Consider the following 24630-nt stretch of genomic DNA (forward strand, 5'->3'; position numbering starts at 1 on the left):
AATTAAATAAAAAAATAATGCATAGGAAAACTATTGCAAGCTCACAATGCAACCATGAACATGCACACACACAAGTGCTCAAGTGCATCTCTACTAACCATGCACCTTGGTGCACACAACCAAAACTCATGAACTTACAAATTAAAATAATTAAATAAAACAATTAACAAATTAAATTCACATAATTTCTACCAAAAAAATTAAAATAAAATAAATTTCTAACACTTAACAATTAATAATAAAATAAAGCATACAAATTAATAAAATAAAATAAAAATTGGAGTGCTACATTTGTATAGTAATTCTTTAGCCAAACCTCTTCCTTAGCTGCTTCACAAGCCACTATATACTTGGCTATACTGAATTTTTTAATACTTCTCTAGACCACAACTCCTCCACCAAGAGTGAACACTGACCCAGACGTCGATTTACGACTGTCTTTGTTTGATTGAAAATCAGAATCAGTGTATCCAGTGGGGTTTAACTCACCCCGTGAATATACTAGCATATAATCTCTCGCTCTCCTAAGATACTTGAGAGTGTGCTTTACTGCAATCCAGTGTTCCAAACCATGATTTGATTGATAACGACTCACAATCCCTACTGTATAGCATATGTCAGGCTTAGTACACAACATAGCATACATAAGAATCTCAACTACTGAAGCATAGGGATACTTTCCCCTGTCCTCTTCCTCCTGAGGTGTCTTCGGACATTGCTCTTTGGAAAGAATAATTCCATGTCTGGTCGGTAACTGGCCTTTCTTGGAATTCTCCATAGAGAACCTTTCAAGCACCTTATCTTTATTATTAGTTTGAGAAAGTTTCACAAGCTTGTTCTTCAAATCCCTTAGGATTTGGATTCCCAGAACATAGCTCGCTTTGCCCAAATCTTTCATTTCGAACTTTTCGGCTAACCACTTATTTACATTTGACAGTGTCTCTATATCGTTGCCAATGGGGAGAATGTCATCCACGTAAAGCACTAGGAAAACCACCACATTTCCTTTGATATATTTATATGTTATCCAAAAAACAGGCATGGATGACATGGCAAATGTTTAGTACACGTGGCTGACATCTGGCAGGAGTCTTGTTCGTATATCGACCAGAGAGATGTCTATGGCGCGACGCTCAATCTTTATATACGACCAGACTGGTCGTATACACGCTATATTTGGAGAGAATCTTATGTAATTATAACCATATCTGAAATTATCTCCCATGGTTTCCTGAGTATCCGATCATTTAGGAAAGAATATCTGTAACAAATTAATGTAATCTTCCTTGAGCCTATAAATAGAGAAAGATAGCTCAAGGAAGGGGACTTTTGGCTTTCGTATTATCTGAGATTAGAGTTGTTACATTACAGATATTGTATTGTTCTTCAAAGGTTTGTGAAACTCATTGAACCCTAGTTCTTTGATCACTCCTTTGGATCTTATATCAATAACAGTTCAAGTGGACGTAGGTTATTACCAGATTCTGGGGCCGAACCACTATAATTTCCTGTGTGTTTTATTGTTTTTGTCATCACATTCATTCCAACATATTTGTCCACATCAAGCATATTTGACTCCGTGTCAGCTGAGGAATACCCTGGGGGTATTGCAGGATGAACTGGCTAGTCTGAGGGCCAGCCAGGAAAGTACTGCCGAGATTATGGCACGGCAGCAACAAGAGATTGAACGACAGCGCCTGGAACTGAGTGAGAGGCAAGCGGAGATGGACCACTGTCAGAGGGAGGCCATGGCAGCCCTCGAAGCAGCCTTACAGCTGGCTAGGAATCAGGCTGCACCTGCATCGCAGCCTGATCAACCTACAAATCGGACGCCCCAAAGGGGTCCTAATCTTAGCCCGCCTATCCAGCCCTCGAGCCCCCAAAGGCTCGAGTAGCCACCGATGCCTCAGAATGATGTCCCGCTAAGGGACCCTGAGCCACAGCCTCCATCCCAGGCTGGTCGCGGCAATCCCCTGCAACCAAGGCAGAATAGGGCCGGGCAGCCGCCCTGCAGTCCTAGACGCCATAGGGGCGACGAGCCAAACCCTCTGAGTAGAGGACAGCGTCCTTCTGGCAACAGAAGGAACTCAGAGACAGGATCTGCGGTCCGAGGTCCCCCACGACATGATAATGCACGGGGACCTACCGACCAGCGCAGGCCACCCTCTAACGCTCGAGAGGTCCCAGCCCGGGAAGACAACCGAGGGAACAGTCAATCCCATCGTAGCCAATCAATATTTAGAGATGGCCATGATTATAATGAGGCTGACTCAGGCAGAGGAAACGCCAGTCGAAGGAATGAAGAAAGAGGTGGGGGCAGAAGCCCACCACCTAGGGACGACCAACCCGAAAGGCGTGACGCTGGGGGGCAGCCCAGACATAATAACGTCTTTGACCGGCTCGGAGCTAGCGAGCAGCGGAGAAGAGATGAGGATTTAAGAGATGTACTCAACGATCGCAGGGAACGACATGATGAGTACATTCCTCCGGTAGCAGCAGTCTCAGAGGCCCCAGCGATTCCTAGCGCCGTGCAAGCCCAGATAGATGCCCTCAACCAGGCAGTGCAACAACTGGTCGGGGGAAGAACATCTTATATCGACCACGATAGGAGAAAGGGCACTCCTTTCGTCCAGAGGATAGCTATGGCAGAAACTCCTAGCAAGTTTAAGATGCCAACGCTTCCGAACTTTGACGGGTATGGTGACCCGGTATCTCACGTCAACAAGTTTGAGATACAAATGGACATTCAGAAAGTGTCCGAAGACGCTCGGTGCAGGATCTTTCCTGTAACACTTTCTGATGCTGCACAGGAGTGGTTTTTCAAATTCCCTCCTGCAAGTATAGTTTCCTGGGAGATGTTCATGAAGGAATTTTACGGACAATTCTATGCGGGCAGTGTGCACCCAACTGAGGCAAATCAGTTGTCGAGATACGCCAGTAAGACGGAGAACCACTGAAGGATTACGTCCAGCGTTTTATGCGAGCAGCTGCTGGAGCGAAAACAGTGGGAGACGAAGGCAAGATGATGGCCATAACCGCAGGGGTTAAGCGCTGCATGCCTCTTTGGAACAGTCTCAGAAAGCATGGAGTCAGGACTACCCAGGAATTTTTAGATCGAGCTGATCGGTACATCAAGCTCGAAGATGCCATAGCCAGTGACGGAAAGCCCACAGGCAAGGATAAGGGGACTGCCGAGCCCGCCAAAGCCACCAATGGGTCAAAACCCAACGGCAACGGCAAAGGCAACGGGAACGACAATGGCAATGGAAAGAACAGGGGGAAACAGCCACATAATGAGCCTTCCATCTCTGACAATAAATGAGCCAAGGGTAATCGTTATGAACCTCGGTTCACTAACTACACTGCCCTTATTGAGTCTCGGGGAGAGGTGTATCAAGCCACGAGTTCCAGTGTGCCTTATAAGAAGCCTGCTCCCATTCGAAAAGATATTTCGAAGAGAGACACTACGAAGTTCTGTCATTACCACAACGACTACGGACATGATACCAATGAATGCAACCAGCTGAAGGACGAAATCAAGTTCCTTATTAGACAAGGACACTTGAGAAGATATATATGGGCCTCGGGAAATTCCCAACGAGAAGCTCCAGGTGGCAACGAGCATGCGCCCACACGCCAACGCTCGCCACCTTTGCAGCCTAACCCCGTAGCTGGCACCTTACTCACCATCTATGGAGGCCTGCACCTTGCGGGAAGCAGTGGAAAGGCAAGGGAACGATATGCTCGGACCCTACGTCACGACCAGGACATCGAGATGATGACTGTGGAGGACAGGGCATCAAAGAAGGCTCGGTCAGAGGAGGGTGAGATAACCTTCTCTGATAGCGACGCCCAGCATGTCCGGTTCCCACATTTCGATCCGCTGGTCGTGGATGTTCAAATCGCCAACATGATGGTGAAAAAGGTACTAGTTGATACAGGAAGTTCAGTGAACATCCTGTACAAATCTTCGCTGGAACGCATGAAGTTGTCTGTTAAGGACTTGGAGCCCTGCAACCAGATGATTTACGGCTTCTCAGGCGAGGGACTCGCCCCAGCAGGGTCAATCAGACTTCCAGTTATAGCAGGTACATCGCCTGCTACCAGGACATTAGTCGCTACTTTTATAGTAGTCGATTGTCCCTCGGCATACAATGCCGTCATTGGAAGGCCCATACTGGTTGATCTTCGGGCCGTCACCTCAGTATGGCACTTGGCCATGAAATTCCCGACAGACGCAGGGGTAGGACGCGTGTTGGGAAATCAGAGGGAAGCCAGGGAGTGCTACAACGCCTCAGTCACAAAGGCGAAGAAGGGAACGTCAAAGAGCACTCCCCCAGATAGGTTGCAAATGGCTATTGATACACAATCCCAATCAGGTGATGGAGTCACCAAATAGGGTGTTGCCCAAAGTGAGGATACAGATTTAGATCCTCGCTTTGGGGATTTTGAGGAAAATGTTGGACCCGTCGAGGACCTGGAAGAGATCCAACTTGACAAAAAAGACTCGACCAAAGTTGTGAAGGTCAGGAAAAACTTAGAAGCAACCACAAAGCATGCACTGGTGGAATTTTTGTGAAAGAACCAGGAAGTCTTTGCCTTGTCGCACAAAGACATGGCTGGGATAGATCCTGCAGTTATCAGCCATGTCCTGAACGTAGACAAGAGTTTTCCACCCGTGCAACAAAAAAGAAGGTTTCTTGATAAGGACAAATCAAAAGCCTTAAAAGAGGAACTCGAAAGACTGAAGGAGAATGGATTCATTCGGGTGGCGTTTTATCCATCGTGGGTCTCTAATCCCGTACTGGTTCCCAAGCCTAACAGCAAATGGAGAACCTGTGTGGATTTCACAGACGTCAATAAAGCCTGCCCAAAGGATTGTTTCCCACTCCCGAGGATCGACCAGCTGGTCGATGCAACTGCAGGACATGAGATCCTCTCCTTCATGGATGCATACTCAGGATACAATCAGATTAGTATGCATCCCCTTGACGAGGATCACACCAGCTTTCGGACCGATACGGGGTTGTACTGTTATAAAGTAATGCCCTTCGGACTGAAAAACGCAGGTGCGACTTACCAGCGATTGGTTAACCATATGTTTAACGAGCTGATCGGAGTAAACATGGAAGTGTATGTGGACGACATGCTGGTAAAGTCAAAAAAAGCAGAAGGACATGTGAAGGATTTACAAGAATGTTTCGATGTGTTGAACAAGTACCAAATGAAATTAAATCCTCTCAAATGTTCCTTCGGAGTCGGATCGGGGAAATTCTTGGGGTTCATTGTCAATTCAAGAGGAATCGAGGCCAACCCTGACAAGATAAGAGCCTTGATCAACATGAAATCGCCAGAGAAGATCAAGGATGTGCAAAGTTTAACTGGAAGAATTGCCGCACTAAGTAGATTCATTTCCAAGTCGACGGACAAATGCGTCCTTTTCTTTAATCTACTTAGAGGCAATAAGAAATTCGAATGGACAGGAGATTGCGAGCAGGCTTTCCAAGCCCTAAAAGCCCATATGGCACAACCTCCTATTTTATCAAAGCCTATCGAAGGAGAAACTTTGTTCATCTACCTGGCAATCATTGAAGTTGCTGCTAGCGCGGTCATAGTACGAGAAGAAGAAGGCGTACAAAAGGCGGTTTACTACGTAAGCAAGAGGCTAATCGGAGCAGAGTTGAGGTATCCTCCCATCGAGAGGTTAGCCTATTGTTTAATCTTGGCCTCAAGGAAACTACGTCCTTACTTCCAAGCCCATCCCATTACAGTCTTAACTGACCAGCCCCTTCGGCAAGTCCTACAAAAACCGGAGGCGGCTGAGCGTTTATTAAAATGGGCGGTTGAACTCGGGCAGTTCGACATTATATATTCATCGCGAGCAGCAGTAAAAGGGCAAGTCTTGGCTGATCTTATTGTTGAGTTCATTGAGCTCCCAGACAACGAACAGTGCGAAGAGCCTAGTGCGCCTGAGCCACAAGTCAAGGCTCCTTCGTGGAAGTTATTCACGGATGGGTCGTCCAATGAATCTCACGCAGGAGCGGGAGTGATATTGATAACGCCAGAAGGGCATCGATTTCACTGTGCTATTAGGTTTGACTTCACTGCGTCAAATAATGAAGCCGAATATGAAGCACTCCTCGCTGGATTAAGATTGGCAAAAGACATGAGTATAAAGGTGCTGGATATTTACAGTGATTCACAGCTGGTAGTGAATCAAGTCTTGGGGGAATATCAAGCACGAGGCCTCAAAATGGTGGCCTATTTAAATAAAACTAAAGATCTGTTGGCTCAGTTTGAGAAGTATACCCTCCAGCAAATACCTCGGGATCAGAATTCCAACGCAGATGCCTTAGTCAAACTCGCGAGCGTGAAAGACGCTGACACTTTGAATATTGTGCCAGTAGAAAGATTGTGCGAGCCGAGCATACGAGCAGTTGAAACTAATATGGAAATCTGGATGGAAGATACATGGATGGCACCATACTTAGAATATCTCACAAATGGTGTACTACCAGCAGATAGAAACAAAGCCAGAACCCTCCAAAGGCAGGCTGCTAGGTACATACTGGTCGATGGTGTTCTTTATCGAAGAGGATATTCCATGCCACTACTCAAATGTATTACACCGGAAAAGACTAAGGAACTGATGAAGGAAGTGCATGAAGGCTTCTGCGGGGATCATGCTGGGGGGCAAAGTTTGGCAAAAAAGATTCTGAGACAAGGTTATTTCTGGCCGACTATGAACGAAGACTCAATGGAGTTTGTGCGAAAATGCGATAAGTGTCAGAGATTTTCCAAAATCCCATGCGCAGCTCCCAAAGAGTTAAAACAGATGCAGAGTCCTTGGCCTTTCGCAGTATGGGGTATAGATTTGATTGGATCCCTGCCAACGGGAAAAGGCGGAGTGAAGTACGCAGTCGTAGCAGTTGACTTCTTCACCAAATGGGTCGAAGCTGAGCCGCTCGCTACCATAACGACCAAGAAAGTTCTTGACTTTGTCATCAAGAACATTGTTTGTCAATATGGTTTGCCTCAAAAATTGTCTCAGACAATGGCGCCCAGTTTGACAGTGACTTATTCACAGACTTCTGCGAAAGACATGGAATCGTCAAAAGCTTTTCTTCAGTCGCACATCCACAAGCAAATGGGAAAGTTGAAGTAGTGAATAAAACGCTTAAGGACACCCTGAAGAAAAGCCTCAAAGATGCTAAAGGAGCATGGCCAGAACAATTGCCCGAGGTCCTCTAGTCGTATAGAACTTCTCACCGAACAGCAACAGGTCATACCCCATTTTTCTTAGCATATGGGTATGAAGCTATGTTGCCCGTCGAGTTAGATCTGCCCTCCCATCGATGAATTACATATGACCAGGACTAGAATAGCCAACTGATGATGGAGTCCTTAGACTCACTTGAAGAGAACGGGAAAGTGCCCAACTCCGAGTAGCTGCGTACCAGCAAAAGGTCGCTCGGTACTTTAACTCAAAGGTGAAAGAAAGGAAATTCAACGTCGGAGATCTAGTACTATGACGAGTTTTCTTAAACACCCGCGACCAAACTGTTGGAGTGCTCGGTCCAAACTGGGAAGGACCTTACCAGATTGAGGAAGTCCTTCATCCAGGCACCTACAAGCTTGCATGCTTAAATGGAGATCTCGTTCCACGCTATTGGAATGGAGAACACTTGCACAAGTATTATCAATAAACAGTCATTTTTAAAGGAATGGCTTGTATTAATTTTTACTTTTTACAAGTTTCGAAAAAGGGTTAGCCACGTTGTATGGCTAATCGCTTATAAGTGTAAGATCTTTTTAAGATCACTCGTAAAGACATGTTTAGTCCATTTTTAATACGAGATTATAAGGGACTGTGCGCAGCCAGTCATTCTTGCCAACCTTTGTAAATTTAGTTTTACAAGTATTTCTTCATTACGTGTGTTGTTTTGCTGTATTATAAGTGTTACGTTTCCTATCGAGCAGTAATGTTCGCGTAGGTCGTGGTCAAGGCAAGTGACCAAGGACCTAAAGCTCCTCGATCACTTGGGGGGCATATAAGGTACATCGATAGCAAAGCATACCAATAAGTATGTAAACACAGGAACAAAATGAGTGAAAGCATGCTACGGTACTTAGAGTATTTTTCAAAATTTATATTTTGTTAAATCAAGCCAAAGTACTATGCTAAGTTCGGTCATGCGAACAGATGTTATAATAGACAAAATTATTATAATATCAATAGGCATTCTTTTACACCGTGAGCAGTACTGCTCGGATGTAATTGTTTAATTAAAAGTAAAGCTGTCCTTGCAGCAAAGTAAAAAGCTGCCCTCACAGCAATAAAAGCAAATTGTCTTTACAATACGACCCGTGGGCCATGAAAACGAAATAAAAGAAAAAAAATATATTATTGAGGAGCAGGAGGGTCCTGAGGATTGGAAGGAGCGCCTTGGTCGGCTGAAGGACCAGCTTTAGGATCAGCGGCAGGCACTTTGGCTTTTTCCTCTTCTTCTAGCTGAATGGCGCACTGCGCCATCAGAGTCCTCTTCAACCGCTCGGACAGGTAGTTGAAGTTGGCCTCCCGGTTCTGCTTCCAGAATTCATAAAAGCAGAGGTGAGTGGCCTCCTTATACTTCTTCAAATTCTTGGCCCCATCCTCCTCGAGATCCTGCACTCGCTTCTCAAGCTCCCTCGTCTCCTGCCTGTTGGCAGTCAGATCGAGCCCAAGCTGCTTACATTCTTAAGTGACGAGCTTGGCACTCTCCCTGAATTTTTCTCTGGAGTCGTTGGCTTTCTTCAAGGCATCTTGAGCGTCCAGAAGTTCCTGGGTGGGAGTGGCTTGGTCCTCGCACAGTTGTTCGTTCAGTTTGGAAAACTCCTTTTTCTCCTCGAGCAGCCTGTTGTTGTCAGCCTCAAGTGCTTGCTTAGCCTGGGCAAGCCTGGAGTCGAAGTTCTTTCCCCGAGAAACCAACGCCCCAACACGGCACCAGCCAGTAGTTAGAGTTAGCAGCCCCTGAAGACAAAGGATGAGATAAAGAAAGGAAAAGAAATCAGACATAAATGATAAAGTGGCAGGAGATGACTTACGCTAACTATCTCGTTCAACCCTCTGTTGACGACCTGATCAGCCTCCATTGAGGCAGTTTCAGTGATGGCGGCCTGGCTGTGCCTATGCTTCGAGAGCTTGTATATCCTCTCCCTGGCTGAGCCGACCACGAAGCTGGGCAGGGAGCCTTTAGGCAAGTTGTCCAAGGTCTCCTTGTCGGCAACCTTAGGAGAAGGCTGCGGATTAAGAGGTGTGGGAGTCATCTACTCGGGAGGGGACGGAGGTGGCGAGTTCTCCTTGGAGGGGGCGGTGGCAGAAGCGTCTTCTGTTCGAGCCTTCTTTGAGGGGGTCTTGTTGCTTTCCCCTCGAGTCCTCTTGCTATCCTTCTTCGGGACAGAAGAGGCAGCGGCAGCCTGATAGTGCTCAAAGACGTCCTCGGAGTCCATACCTGCACCAAAGGAAGCAACACGAGTAGTAAGACTAAATGGCCATGCAGGATAAAAGAATAAAAGTAAAAGGATTACAAGTGGAGTACTCGGGCTACAACTACTGGTCGTAGCATTATTTATTGAACTACCTAGTTCCTAGAAGAAATCTGAGTTTAAAGAGGGAGCATTCCTAAAGTTGCCATCCCCATCAAATAGATGAGAGGGAATTGTCAAATGATTTAAAAGCGAGATTATTGTACCGTTTTCGTCCGATGAATTGTCAGAAAGTTCGGTTGGCTCAGTAGCCTTTTGTTTTCCTTTGCCCTCGGGGACCAAGGGTTTTGTCTGCTCGATGAGGGACGACAGGTTCCCTGATTGTAACCCCAGTTGGTCTCCTCCGCGGAGGAGATGCCTGGGGTTGTTGCTCGGGTTCCTGCTCGGGTTCCACTTCGGCTTGGACATCGCCCGCCGAAGGTTCATTCGTCGCGGTTTGGGAACTCCAGAGGCCAACCAACCTAAGGTTAGCCTCAGTAACTAAGTTTTTGACACTCTTATCAGCATTTGGCATGCTGGCTAAGAGTGCTGCCCTTGACTCCATCCCTGGAGTGGGGATTGGACATAACCATGGGCCTGGAACACAGTGGAATGTCAAGACATTGTGACAAAAAAACACTATGTGAAGAAGCTAGTGACAAAAAACAAAATTTTTACCTCCTCGGGTGAAGGCCAGGTTGTCTGCGACTAAGTCAGGAGTAAGGAAGTATTCATGGTGATACCTCCCCGCATTGGAAATGTGAGTTGTGTCAAACAAGAAAGTGCGCTCGGTTTCTTGATGACAAAGGTGGAAGAACCCCGTACCTTCTTGGTTAGGGTTGGACTTAAGGTCAAAAAGAAAGTTGACCTCGTGGGGAGTGGGTACTGGCCATTTTTTGAGTTTATAAAGGATATAGAGTGCAACCAGCATTCTATATCCATTTGGGGTGATTTGGAAGGGGGCTACTCCGAAGTAATTTGCAACCCCCTGAAAAAACGAGTGAAGAGGCAGAGTGGCACCTGCCTCAATGTGAAACCTCGACCAGGCGTTGTAGGCTCCGCCTGGCAGGTTGGCCCACTGGTCGATAGAAGGTCTGACTAAGGTCACCCCCCTCAGGTTGTACTTATTTAAGTAGTTGCTGATCATCCGCAGTGTCACCTTACTCTGGGGAACAACGTGCCACTCAACATCCGGCTGATCAGCATGTCAAGGACGGGCACACCTTTGAACATTGGTGTCAGGAGCATATTCACCTTGACCACTGGTCGAGGGGGCATCAGTAGTAGGCTGGCCTGAGGAGTTAGGGGTTTTCCTTTTTTGAGCTTTTGTTTTTGTTCGAGCCATTCTCTGGGTTGGGACTGGAGGAAGGTTTGGGCTAGGGCGAGAAAAAGGGATATCCGGTATCAGAGTAGATGGGTTTTCTTCACCTTCAAGCAGTTGAGCCAAGAGGTCGTCTTCAATGGGTCTCTCTCCTCCCCAAGGGTCTTGCATATGAACTGCAAACAGACAATGGAGGAGATAAGACACATAGTCTGCGAAGTAGCGTGGGAGATTGGGATAACGTTGCTCACGTCTATTGACCAGTAGCATCCTACCCCTACACTAAGTTTGGTGCTAGTAGTTTGAAAAACGGATCAAAAAGGAAATAAAATGTTTTCTGAAAGGGAACTTTTTCAACTCCTAAAGGGCGGGAAAAAACCCAATTTTTTCAACTAGCTTAAAGATTGAATTTTTACGTCGATCTTACGCCCTAAGCCTATGATCCTTACTATCAAACTAGTTCATAACTTATATAAAGCAGAAATACACTCTCTTACCAACATCAGATGGTTTATACAAAAATCCTCATAATTTCTACTCAAGAACGCAGAAAATCACAGAGTATAGTAACAGCATGCAAAGCATAATGAAAAGTTTGAAAGATGAAGTGAATACCTTGGAAAAGCATGGAGATTCAGAAAAAAGTAGAAATTTCGAATCGGAAAGACCTTCGGCTGAACGTCTGGATGGTTTCGAAGCTCTGGGTTCTGAAAGCAAAGTTCTTGATAAGAATGGTGAGTAAAAAATTACAAGGAAGAAAAAGAGGTTACTTATAGAGGCTGAGGTATGGTAAAAAGTGGCAATCATTACTTTCCCATTTTTGAAACGTGGGGGAGTGTATAAGCCGTCAAATTGTTTTCTTGAAAACTGAAAAGGCTTGATTAGACATAATTATGTTACGGTTTTAAAAAACGCATGAGGATCCTGACAGATTTCGTGGGGCATATGAACGGTTGTTTCCCTAAAAGTTTCTTTATTGCTGGTCGCACCAAATGAACTTGGGGGGCAAATGTTATCCAAAAAATAGGCATGGATGACATGGAAAATGTTTAGTACACGTGGCTGACATCTGGCAGGAGTCTTGTTCGTATATCGACCAGAGAGATGTCTATGGCGCGACGCTCAATCTTTATATACGACCAGACTGGTCGTATACTTGCTATATTTGGAGAGACTCTTATGTAGTTATAACCATATCCAAAATTATCTCCCATGGTTTCCTGAGTATCCGATCATTTAGGAAAGAATATCTGTAACAAATTAATGTAATCTTCCTTGAGCCTATAAATAGAGAAAGATAGCTCAAGGAAAGGGACTTTTGGCTTTCGTATTATCTGAGATTAGAGCTGTTACATTAGAGATATTGTATTGTTCTTCAGAGGTTTGTGAAACTCATTGAACCCTAGTTCTTTGATCACTCCTTTGGATCTTATATCAATAACAGTTCAAGTGGACGTAGGTTATTACCAGATTCTGGGGCCGAACCACTATAATTTCCTATGTGTTTTATTGTTTTTGTCATCACATTCATTCCAACATATTTGTCCACATCAAGCATAATTGACTCCGTGTCAGTTGGCCAAAATCAGGGTCAACATTATATTCACATGCTTCATCAACATTCTATTCAAAGCCATATGTTTTAATTATTTCATCAAAGGTGATATTCTAAGATCTAGATGCTTGCTTTAATCCATAAATGGATTTCAGCAACTCACACACCTTTTGATCTTCGTCATTCTTGATGAACCCTTCTGGTTGTACCATATAGATACTTTCATCAAGAAAGCCATTAAGGAAGGTTGTCTTGACGTCCTTCTGCCATATCTCATCATCATACGTGGAAACTATGGATAAGAGGATGTGAAATGATTTCAGCATGGCCACAAGAGAAAATGTTTTTTCATAATCAACACTTTCTCTCTGAGTGTAACCTTTGGCTATTAGCCTTGCTTTGAAAGTCCCCACTTTCTCACCTACACTTCTTTTCTTCTTGTAGATCCATTTTCACCAAATGAGCCTGACATCTTCAAGAGGGTCTACAAGTTTCGAGACCGAATTGGAATACATGGATTCCATTTCTTGGTTCATGGCCTCTTGCAATTTAACCTTTTCAGGACCATCCATAGTTCTCTCAATGGTCCATATTTTGTTAACCGGTTTATTTTGTATAATCCTATATGACCAAGTCTAAGATGCCAAAGATATGTGTCATCCTCATTTGAAACTTTTTCTCTTTTGTTTCCTTTCGGTTTAGCTACTTTAAATAATTCTGAGTTATTTAGCGAATGTTCAATAGGTTTGAGCATACACAGTCCGTTTGTTTGTTTTGCTTCACAAATTTTGAAACCATTATGTGAAATAACAATCGAATTATTATTAAAAGAAAAATAAAAATAAAATTCATGCAACATAGATAAAGAAACTAAGTTTCTAGAAAATCCAAGAATAAATAAACATTGTTCAAAATAAGATAATTGTTCCCATAATATAAACGAATTGTTCCCTTTGATCTTTCCAAAACGAGTGCACAATTCCAACTCGCATAGTCACCTGGCCATCAGCAAGTTCCCTTGACGACTCAAGTATCTACATAGAAGAACAAACATGGTTAGTGGCTCTTGAATCTAATACCCAAGATGACATATTGTCATCCACCATACAAGCTTCAAGTACAAGTAAATCAGATTTACCTTTCTTTTTCAGCTCAATGAGATAGTTTTTACAGTGTTTGTTCCAATGACCTTCAACTCCACAGTGGAAACACTTTCCCTTTGGTTCTTTCTTCTTGCAGTTATTGTCAATTTTGTTCTCCTTGACTTTTGGTACTTTATTGCCTTTCCTAGACTTCTTGCCCTTACTTTTGTCTTTGTTCTTTGCCTCTTCTTGGTTTTACCCTTAGAGGTTGAATGTTTCTCCTCTGTCACATTTGCATCAATATCTTTGGTTATGTTTTTGTTAAGAGACTCAAATGTCTGCAGTTCATTCAACAACTGGGTCATGTTGAATTCTAACTTATTCATAATATAGTTGGTTGTGAATGTAATGCCCCGAGTTTAGTGCACCAGGAAGAATTCAGGTTTATGGGAAATTTTATTCTCGAAAATTTTATTTCCAAGTATTTTGATACTTGTAAGAATTATGGTATGTGTTGTATCTAAGTTATGTGTTTAAATATTAGTTATTATATGTTAAGTTTGGTTATGCAATCAAACTAAAACTGTGGTCGCGGACCAAGTCAAAATCCCTAATCAGTTGAAAATCTCAGAACTAAAATATTCTCTAATAATTATGGCAAAAGGAAAATTAAGTTGAGCATAAAATAATTATGAATAAGGGAAAAAAATAATTTTAATTAATTTTATGGGAAAATTCAATATGAGCAAGCTATGGGAAAATACTTAATCCTACTTAAGGTGGAATTAAGACCAAAGAAAATTACATAAGAAAAATTATGTAATATGTATTTAGTAAGACTAATGTCATCAAATATTTTTGGTTTAACATTCAATTAAATCAAAAATCCTAAGTTCCTAAGTTGAAAACTATAGGAAATTACATTTTTACAAAAGTACCATTCTAGCCTTGGTGAATAATAAGTAGCTTTATTTAAGAGCTTGGCTTGGAGAGAAAAAAATGGAAGGGAATTTTGGTCTTTCTATAGGAGGCGGCCACAAGGGAATTGAAGATTCTATTGTATTATTTTTTATTTATTTAATTGTGTAATCATTACACACATTTTCTTAACTCCTAACTCAAACATGAGAACTCAAAAGCTTCTCTTCTACTCATTTCTCTTCTTCTTCTTCTTCTCTCTCTCCCTCTTTCATTCCAATTACAAAATTCAGACCCTTTTTCTCTCCTTTTCCTCTCAAAATTTCAAGCTCCCTCTCTCTCTAAGGAAAGGAAAAGCCTCCATTGAAGCTCATAGGCTTATCTTGAAGAAACAAGTCACAAAAGAGGTAAGGTTCATGAAATTTTCTTTTCGTCTCCCTTATGCCGAACCTAGGGCTCTCTTTTTCCCTATTTGTTTCCACTCTTAAAAACACTCTTTGATCTCTGATATATAACCTAGGAGTGTTGCATTCAAGATCCAAGAGCTTCTATGACAGATTTGGAGCTTTGAACATCAACAAGGTAAGTTTTTGTAGGGTTTTGAAATTTTAGTGTTTCTTCTCTTTTCCTTCATTTTATTAAATAAAATCTGATCTTGAAGAGGTATTGGGGAGAGGTTAGAAGTTGGAAAGTATTTTGGAAGCTTAGAGCCAAACCCTAGAAGCCAAACTCAAAACTTGAATACAAAGGTAAAATCTTGATTCTTTACATTAAATCTTTTTGAGTGATCCTACAATCTGAGTTTTTGGTTCATGTTTGGTATTGAAACAAGTTATTTGATGTGTATTATTGTTGTTATGGGTGTTTGGTTTGCATGCAAGTAAGTTGTGGTTGTTTGGTAGTGGAAATCCAAAGTTTCCATAGGCTTTGTTGAAGCTAGCTTGCTGCCAAAAACATTACAGTAGATTCCAACGAGTTTTATAGTGCCTAAATGGCCTAGTTTATAAATGGGGTTTTAAATAATGTATTATTTAGAAAGATTACATGAGTTTAGCATCTTTAACCACTGAAAAATATTTTGTATAACTCAAGTTATGAGCATTTTGGGATTGCATGTGCAATCTGAAATGTTGACTGGCAGTTTTAATACTAAGAATTTGAGGACCGATTTAAATTAGTTAAACTAATTATTTTTAGCTGAAATTTTAACTGAAATTTTTTGATATATTTAATATTAAACTTGTGAAACATTTTTTAAAAATTCACTATAGTTTAGAAGTTATGAATTTTCTAACTTAGATGCTCAAAACTATTTGCTGCCAAGATGGTGTTGTTACATTGGCTTCGAACAGGCCAAACACTAGGTTATTGATCAAATTTTAAAAAGAGACTTTCATAAATTCATTATTTAGGTATAGTACTTGATTTTAGCATTTTGAAACACTAAAAAACGTTATGTCTAGGACAAGTTATAAGCTTTTTCTGATTGATGTACAAGTCGGAGTGAAAAACTGACAGCTTGAAAAATGCATGTTTGAACAACATTTTGACAAGTTTAAAATCAACATTTTTAGATGTTTTTATTTATTTAGACTCTTTTTATATTAATTAAAAGCTCTTCAAGAGTTGACTAAGAAATACCCCATAGAGTGTGAGTTTTTATTTTTCTAAAAAGTTGTCAAATCAAGTTATGTTTTGGACAGATTTGGTTTTTAAACTTTAAGTCATAATTCACTAGTCAAATCATGTTTTTTTTTTCTTAAAGTAAATAGAAGATAACTTTTAATGAATTAAGGGTTAAGATTTAAGTGACTTAAAATATAATGAGGTTTTACATTTTATTGAAAATTCTTAAGAAAGTACTCTGGTGTGAGTTAGGACTTTGTTTTTTTCACAAAAATAATGATCATTTAAGACTAAAATTTGCTATTTGGTTATTTGAGAAAGTAAAATCTTTTTGGATAAAAAAACTATGGGTTTCTTAATTTACTGAAAATGGACATTTTTCAATTAAAATATTAGTAAAATAAAAAATTATTTTTCAAACTTGGTAATTCTAATTTCAGAATGTTTTTCTTTACAATTTTAATAAATTGGGAGATAACGTTTATTAGTTTTATTTTATAAGAAAATTAAGAAAGCCGTAATAGAAGTTTTCTTTAGGCTTAAGAATGTGGTCTCTTTATGCAATTGAGAATTTATTTCCAAATTTTCGGCACCATTATTTGTAGACATGTTTTTACGAATAATGTGATAAGGCTATAAATTCAAGGGATTAGTCTAAGCTTTAAGATTTAAGAACAAATGCTTTTAAAGTATTGAAAATTAGTTAAGTTAAGTTCCTCCCTAATCACTCAATTTAAAGACATAAAATTAATTAATTAAATGCCATAATTAATTCGAGTCACTGTCTGAATTCCATTATACTGTTATTTGCACAAGAAAGCTCATTTCTGGACTTAGGAATCTCGCTTATCCACTAAGGACTATTGTAAGACAACTTATGAATGTTTGACTACAACGTGACATGACTATTTTTAGTTTAAGACTCAAGTACACAGTTGAAAACTAGTTTAGAAGGTTACTTAAGACCATTGTCCTAAGGAGGTTCACATACTCATAAGTAAGGTAAGCAGTTATGATTATGACATCTGGCTAGCTACTGGTATCAAGTAAGTAAGAACTGGGTAGCTCCCAATAAGTAAGTAAGCAAGCATCGAACGCCTCTGATGACTTTGTAAGTAAGCTCGGTTGGCCACCGTTATAAGTAAGACGTCTGATTTAACACCCGTGACATAAGAGTCTGGTTAAACTCTGTGACATATAAGCAAGACATCTGTTTTTAACATCCGCGGCATAAGAGTCCGGCTAAACTTTGTGACATGTAAGTAAGACGCCCGATTTAACTCCCGCAACATAAGAGTTTGGTTAAACTCTGTGACATGTAAGTAAGACGTCCGGTTTAACACCCGCGACATAAGAGTCTGGTTAAACTCCGTGACACATATGTAAGATGATTCCATAATCAAGCCATTAAGATTATGTGAGTATGTTGAATTCTCCTAGGATTCTTAGTAACCGGTGTATTTTAAGTATACACTTGTGTTTGTGTTGAGTAAGTTAAGTAGGTTAAGTAAGTTAAGTATGATAAGTATGATATGCATGTTAAGTAAGATAAGATGATAAGTATGACAAGTATGATATGCATGTTAAGTATGATAAGATGATAAGTACGATATGTATGATATTCATGTTAAGTATGATAAGATAATATGTATGATATGTAAGTTAAGTATGATAAGATGATATGTATGGCAAGTAGGTTATGAGTTAAGATCATATGTATATATACACTTGCTCTAGGATTTTCTGTGTGTAGGTTTACTTAGTTACAAAATTTGGTTATTGGGCATGACCGTAAGTTTGCCAGGACGTTCACACGTTCTTAAATTGTATGTTAGGGTTCTGTCTTTTTGAAACCCAATTTATGGTTGAATATCTGTATGATCACTGTTAGGGCTTCTTGTTTGTCTTCTTTATGCTATGTATGCTAAGTTGTGCTTACTAGCATTTCACTTACCTAGTTGTTTCATGTTGTTAGTAAGCAAAACAACAAGACGGATTAGTGAGCGCTAGAGTCTCTCATGCGGAATGTACATGTGGCCCGACTGTGGAAGTTGCTACGCTTTTGTCAAGTTTTAAGTTGTGTAAAAACTTTATGTCGTTTATGTTTAAGTTGTTTGAAAGTTTCAAATACCATAATCTTATTTTTAGCATGCTCATGCTTCTAAACAAAGTATGTATTTAAAAGTTTTTTTATACAAATTTTTGGGTCTTTTAATTAAACGAAAGTAAGATGTTTTCCGCAATTATGTTGGTCGTTTTTGCTGGGTTGTTACAGTGAACGCAGACAAAGCAGGCATGAGTGATTCAAGTATTGTAATGACCCAAATTTCCTAATAAGGCTTAGGGCCTCGATTAGGAGGCTAGGAGAGCCATAAATGATATTATTATGCAATTAAATGATTATATGCATGTGTTAGGTGTATTAAATATGCATGTGAACCCATTTTTTTTTTTCAATTGGGCAATTTTCATATTTTGGCTATTTCAGGTATATTTGGCATATATGTGATATGTGTGGTGTGCTTCATTATTATTTGGTTATGCTAGGGTTACTCAGCACGAGACGATCCTAGGAGGTAAGCTAGTGGGAAAGTCACAACAGAATTTTTACTTGACTCGGTGTGAGTCAATGAGTATTTAGCACATTACCGGGATATTGGGTAATGGGAATAAATATTTGATGATAAATTGGGAGTTAGTGAGATCAGGGGGAAATTCTGGGAATTTTGACTATTTTACCCCCGGGGGGCATTTTCGGGACCCCAAGCATTATGATTTGCTTGAGGTTACTTAAGCTTGAAGTAACATGTTAGAATTATGAAAGAACGTTCAGAACGTTCTCTCTTCCTCTTGTTCCCTTTTCGACACTCGATCACATTTTCGAAGGGAACTTGAGTTCTAGGACTCGGATTCAAGCGAGGATCAAGGCATAGCGATTCTAGGGAAGATTAGAAGCTTATTAGCTGGAGAATTTAGCGAGAAACGACATAATTAGAGGTAATCCAAGTTCTAAGTTTTTAATTTTTAAAGTTTTTAAGCTTTGATTGGATTTTATGTTTTGATGAGTTTTTGGATGAATTGAAGCTTGGGTTTTATTGGTTTTGGGAGATTAGGATGTTTGGGAACTTTAATTTTGAGATTTGGATAGGTTGGGGTCAGATTTGGAGCTTTGAAGCTCGAAGAACACGAAGTTAGAACCCAGAAATCTGGTTTGGGCGCTGTAGCGCTAGGTTGGTAGCACCACAGCGCTAGGTGCTCTGTTTTGGGGGAGTTGGGTCTGCTTGTAGTGTTGTAGCACCCAAAGGTAGTGCTGTAGTGCTACACAGTCTTCATAATGGGGTTTTTTTGGGTACTTTTTGGGGTTTTTACCCGAGGGCTCGAGAGATGATTTCACCACCTTGTTTGGTGGGATTGGAGGTCTCGAGAGCGCGGGATTGGGTTTTCGAACTTGAACTCATGGAAACACCATTTATGGTTGTGACTAGGTTATTTCTAGGGGCTTGGAAACAGGATCGTGCTTGTGGCTCGTTTATTGGTAACCTGTGCTTGGACCAAAGTAAGAAAACTGCACCCAATATGTGATGCATGTGATGCATGAGATACATGTGGTTAGGGCATGACACAAATATTGAATATGGAATTGATCAGAGCTTGAGTCTCTGTAAATGTGTATGATCATCATTATGTTAGTGATTGTTAAGTAAGCATGCTGAATGCCCTACATTTGGATATTTGACATATGATATATGCTACATATGATACATAGGTAGCATTGCTTACTTGTGTATGGCATTGACCCATGAGTCAAAAATTGGCACGAGTCGTATGGTATTGGCTTAAGAGTCAAGAACGACATTGATGTGTTCAACACAAGCTGAAATGATTAGATCTAATTGACATAAGCATTGAATGAATCATCATGAACATTAATGCTTGACCGACCTTAAGTTCGATGAAAATTAAAAGCGGTTGTCTAGTCTAAAGGCTAGTTACTTAGAGCAAGGGCCAAAAGGCTCAGGTGACTGCAACGTCACATGGCTATGGGTGCTGAGCCCAAGTTCGTGACTTACTCATTAGTCACTTATCTGAGTAGGGTGCGGAGCCCAAAGTGTGACTCACTCATCTGATTAGGGCTACAAGTGTAATGACCCGAATTCTCCAGTATGGTTTAATGGCGGGATTAGTAGGCCGGGAGGGCCATATCTGTTTAATTATGCCATTAAGTGATATTATGCATGTATATGTGAATTATATTAAAATATGATGTTAAATGCATGCATGTGGGTCCACATTTTAATTACAGGGGTGTGATGGTAATTTGGCCCTTTGAGGGTATAATTGTATGCATGTCGATGATATGTGTTGAGACCACATTATAATGTGGGTTTGTTCGAGCTATTCGGCATGAGACGATCTTGGATTATTGATTAGCGGTCTGGTCACAACAGCTTTAAGTGCAGGGCTCGGGTTAAGTCTCGGTGTGATTTTAATGATTAGAGCGTTACCGGGCATTGTAGGGTAACGGGATGTGAATTATTGGTGTTTGAGACTATTGAGAATAGCGGGAACTAGAGAGCGTTAATTATGATTAACGAGATAGGAGGAAAGTACCAAATATGCCCTTGGGAGCCTTTAGAAACTATTAATTGACCTAGGGGTAAAATGGACATTTCACCCCTAGGATAGATATATTTAGTGTTGGCTGAAAGAAGGAAGTAAAAACAGAGTAAGTTTCTGAGTTCTCCCGTACCTTCTTCTCTTCACCTTTCTTTGTGATTTTTGAACCAATCTTGAGGATTCTAGCTTGGGAAGCAAGCCTTGGGAGTTTAGGAGTGTGTTCCACCAGTGAAGAGCATCATAAGCTGAGCTTTGGGTAAGTTGCTAACCATAGAATTCTCTGGTTTGCCCTATTTTATCTTTGTCTTGCAGCTGAGATTTCTAGGGTGAATACTTGGTTTTGTTGGGAGTTTTGGCTGGGGTTCCTATGCTTTTGATGTGTTAGGATGGTTTATGGGTTCATTTGGCATCAAGAATGGGATTTGGAAGCTTGAGAATCAGGTTAGAATCGAAGGAAATGAAGAAGGTCGGTTCAGGGGAGTTTAGGTCTAGAGGTAGCGCTATAGTGCCCACCCTAGGGCGCTACAGCGCTCCTCAGGAGGCTTTTTGGCATGTTGGTGGTTCTGAGTATAGCACTGGGGCGCTAGGGGTTGAGCGCTGTAGCGCTACCCTGTTCCTTCAAAGTCCCGTTTTGAGTGTTTTTAAGGGTTTTTTACTTGGGGTTTCAATCCTTAAGGCCCGGGATCGAATCTACTCACCGTGTGGGCATGTTTCGAGGTCCCGAGAGTGGTGCTTAGGTTAAGACCCTAATATTGTGGATTCTCATTAATGGAGGTTATAATTGGTTGTGATTAGGTAACCGCTAAGGAACTAAAAGATCGATCGTTCTCAGGGGTCGTCCTTATTATATTTCTCGCTCGAACCTGAGGTAAGAAAACTGCACCCTGTGTATATGTGACATGCGTGATTATTATTGAGGCATGTTGATTGATAAATGTGGACATGAATTGCCTATTGAATGCTAGCAAATGTTGAATACTTGTATATGTACTGACTAGTCAGGGACACTGACCTAAAGAGTCAGAAATGGCATAGCATCATGAACGCCGAGCCAAATGAAGATTAGATCTAATCGATATCAGCAAAGAATGACTCATATGGGGTATTAACGCTGGACTGAACCTAAGGTCGATGAACTTATAAGCGCTTGTCTGGTCTAAGACCAGTTATTCAGAGCCAGGGCATATGGCCCCGGTGACTGTTTGTCACATGGCTAGGGAACGCTGTTCCAGGGTTATGACTTTATGGTCATGAGGAGGGTTATGTTGGTGACTACTCACCATACACCTATCCTGTTCAAACTTATGGAAGGTTCTCTTATCAGTTAAGCCCGAGTGGCCCTATCGTCACATGGCTATAGGGGGCAATACCCACTTTTGTGACTTTTGCGACTGTCACCTATTTGTTTGGACTAATGGTCCTGAGTGATTATTATGATCATTGTTGATATTATATCATGACTTATTGTGTTTTTCTTGCTGGGCCTTGGCTCATGGGTGCTATGTGGTTCAGGTAAAAGGAAAGAAAAGCTCACCCAGCCTTGAGTGGAGAGCTTAGGTGGTGATGTGTACATATGCGACCGCTTGACCACCACGGCCAAGGCGTTCTCAGAGGAACTAGGGGGTTTACCCTATTTTTGTCGCTTAGGTCGGCGGGATTGTAAATTTGAAACAGTAATGACTATTTTGTGCTGAGAAAAACTTGTAAATGTTTTGATTAGCTTTGCAGAGCAGTTTGTAATAAAAGATATCCATTCCTTTTTATTAGTTTTCTCCCTTAACCTGTTAATCACATTTAGAGCACGTTTTTAACCAAAGGACTCGGGTAGCGGGTCAAATTTTCGGTTCACCGTTCACCGTAACTGTTCTGGGGTAACCAGGGCGTTACAACAAGCTCCAACATGATTACCAAAATCTTAAAGTGTTAATTACTCATCTGATTAGGCCTACAAGCCCCATCATGATTACCAGAATCTTAAAGTGTGACTCACTCATCTGATTAGGGCTACAAGCCCCAGCATGATTACCAGAATCATAAAGTGTTAATCACTCATCTGATTAGGGCTACAAGCCCTAGCATGATTACCAGAATCTTAAAGTGTTAATCACTCATTTGATTAAGGCTACAAGCCCCAGTATGATTACCAAAATCATAAAGTGTTATTCACTCATCTGATTAGGGTGCAGAGCCCAAGTGCGTGACTTTTGTCACTTATCTGAGTCACTTATTTTGAGATGGACACATTAGCCATCTATTCTCATTATGACTTGATAGTCATCAATACAAAGGGCAGGGCGCATAAATCATCTATACAAAGGGCAGGGCCCACAACCATTATTTGGACTTATTTGCATGCATGAATAGGGCTATTATTGCTAGGCATGCCTATTATGATTTAGTGACATGTTATTACTTGTTCATGAGCATATTGAGTTTTCTTGTTGAGCTTCAACTCACGTGTGCTATGTCGTGCAGGTAAAGGCAAAAGAAAGCTGGACTATCCTTGAGTTAGAGAGCTTATGTGACGATGTGTACATATGCGGCTGCTCGACCGCCACGGCCGAGGGTTTAAAGAGGAACTAGGGTTAATCCCTATTTTTTCGCTTAGGTCAGCTGGTTGTAAATATTTTATTGTAATTAACCTTTAAAATATATTTTCGAGATCCCATTGTATATAGTAAATGTTTTAGTGAAACGTTGTATCTTAACCAAAAATTTTAACCCTAAATCGTAATCACATTTACTTACACGATTATGACCAAACGACTCGTTTAGCGAGTTTAGCACTATTTAAAATTCACACCGCAACGATGCCTGGGTAGTAGGGCATTACAAGTATGATGCTTACTTGTGTATGCTCATCAATGATAGCCCCATGTATTTCAGCTTCATGCATCACGCTATTCATGCTCAAGACATGTTTGTGCATAGAAACACCTTTCTTCATCTTAGTAGTCATGTAGGTTCTAGTAGCCTCATGTCTACTTTGATCAGATTGCTGCCCAAACATGGCCTGTAGAGATTCCATTATCTCAAAAGTAGTTTCCATGGGTTAATGATCAATTCTCAGAACATCATTCAAATAATTATTTAAACTTAAGATAAGATCTTAACCAACCAAAAGATCTTTTATTTTTCAAACAAAAATAAAATAAGATAATTATCCTTCTAAATTCAAATAATTTAACATTAAATAAATAAAAGATATTATGCACAAAAATAAGGTTGTTGACGCGGTTCTTCACCAACAGGTAATTATACGAATAAACAGGATGGATTAGTGCTAATTAGTGAACCGTAATATGAAAATAGTTTAATTCTAGAGTTGGGAAATTAATAACATGGGACGGTGATCACTCCTTTCTTTTTTAGGTGGTTCAAAGGTTAAAATCCCTCTAGTCCACCAGTCGATATTATAGATATCTCTTGGTTAATCCTTACAAAGTGCTTCTTTACAAAAATATGTCCAACCCCTTGCAATGCCCAGGGTCTTGGTATTTATCGGGAGAGGATACCTGGGTTGGCAAGGGGGTCATCCCGTGACCTCTTTACCCTTCACGTCATCTCTATGACACTGATGATTAATTGCTAAAACCTGACAGTGAAGTGTGGTCTAATCAATAGGTAAGGAGGGATTATGGGCCGCATGGCCCAAACCAGTCGTGGGATGTCTGAATACGCACGTTTATACTGCGTGCCCAAGAATTCAGGAATGGAATAGACATGTGATGTCTGATATATGCACGTTTACATTGCGTGGTTGTCTTTACAAGGGTTCAGGTGTCAGACCTATGCCGCATCATGAGCTTGATGTAGCGCCAGCTCATGATATCAATCTCCGCTGACCCACTGCCTTCGAGTGAACTGCTAACTCACTAATCAGCTCGGACTGGACAGGTGGAAACCCATAATAACAGCTCCGGGTGGAAAATTTACACATGACGGATCGAATTAGGCCCTTTTCCAGCTTGCCGATAGCTCGCGGATATTTAGGGCATACATTTGCC

This window comes from Humulus lupulus, chromosome X (assembly GCF_963169125.1).
Source record: "Humulus lupulus chromosome X, drHumLupu1.1, whole genome shotgun sequence".
Taxonomy (NCBI): domain Eukaryota; kingdom Viridiplantae; phylum Streptophyta; class Magnoliopsida; order Rosales; family Cannabaceae; genus Humulus; species Humulus lupulus.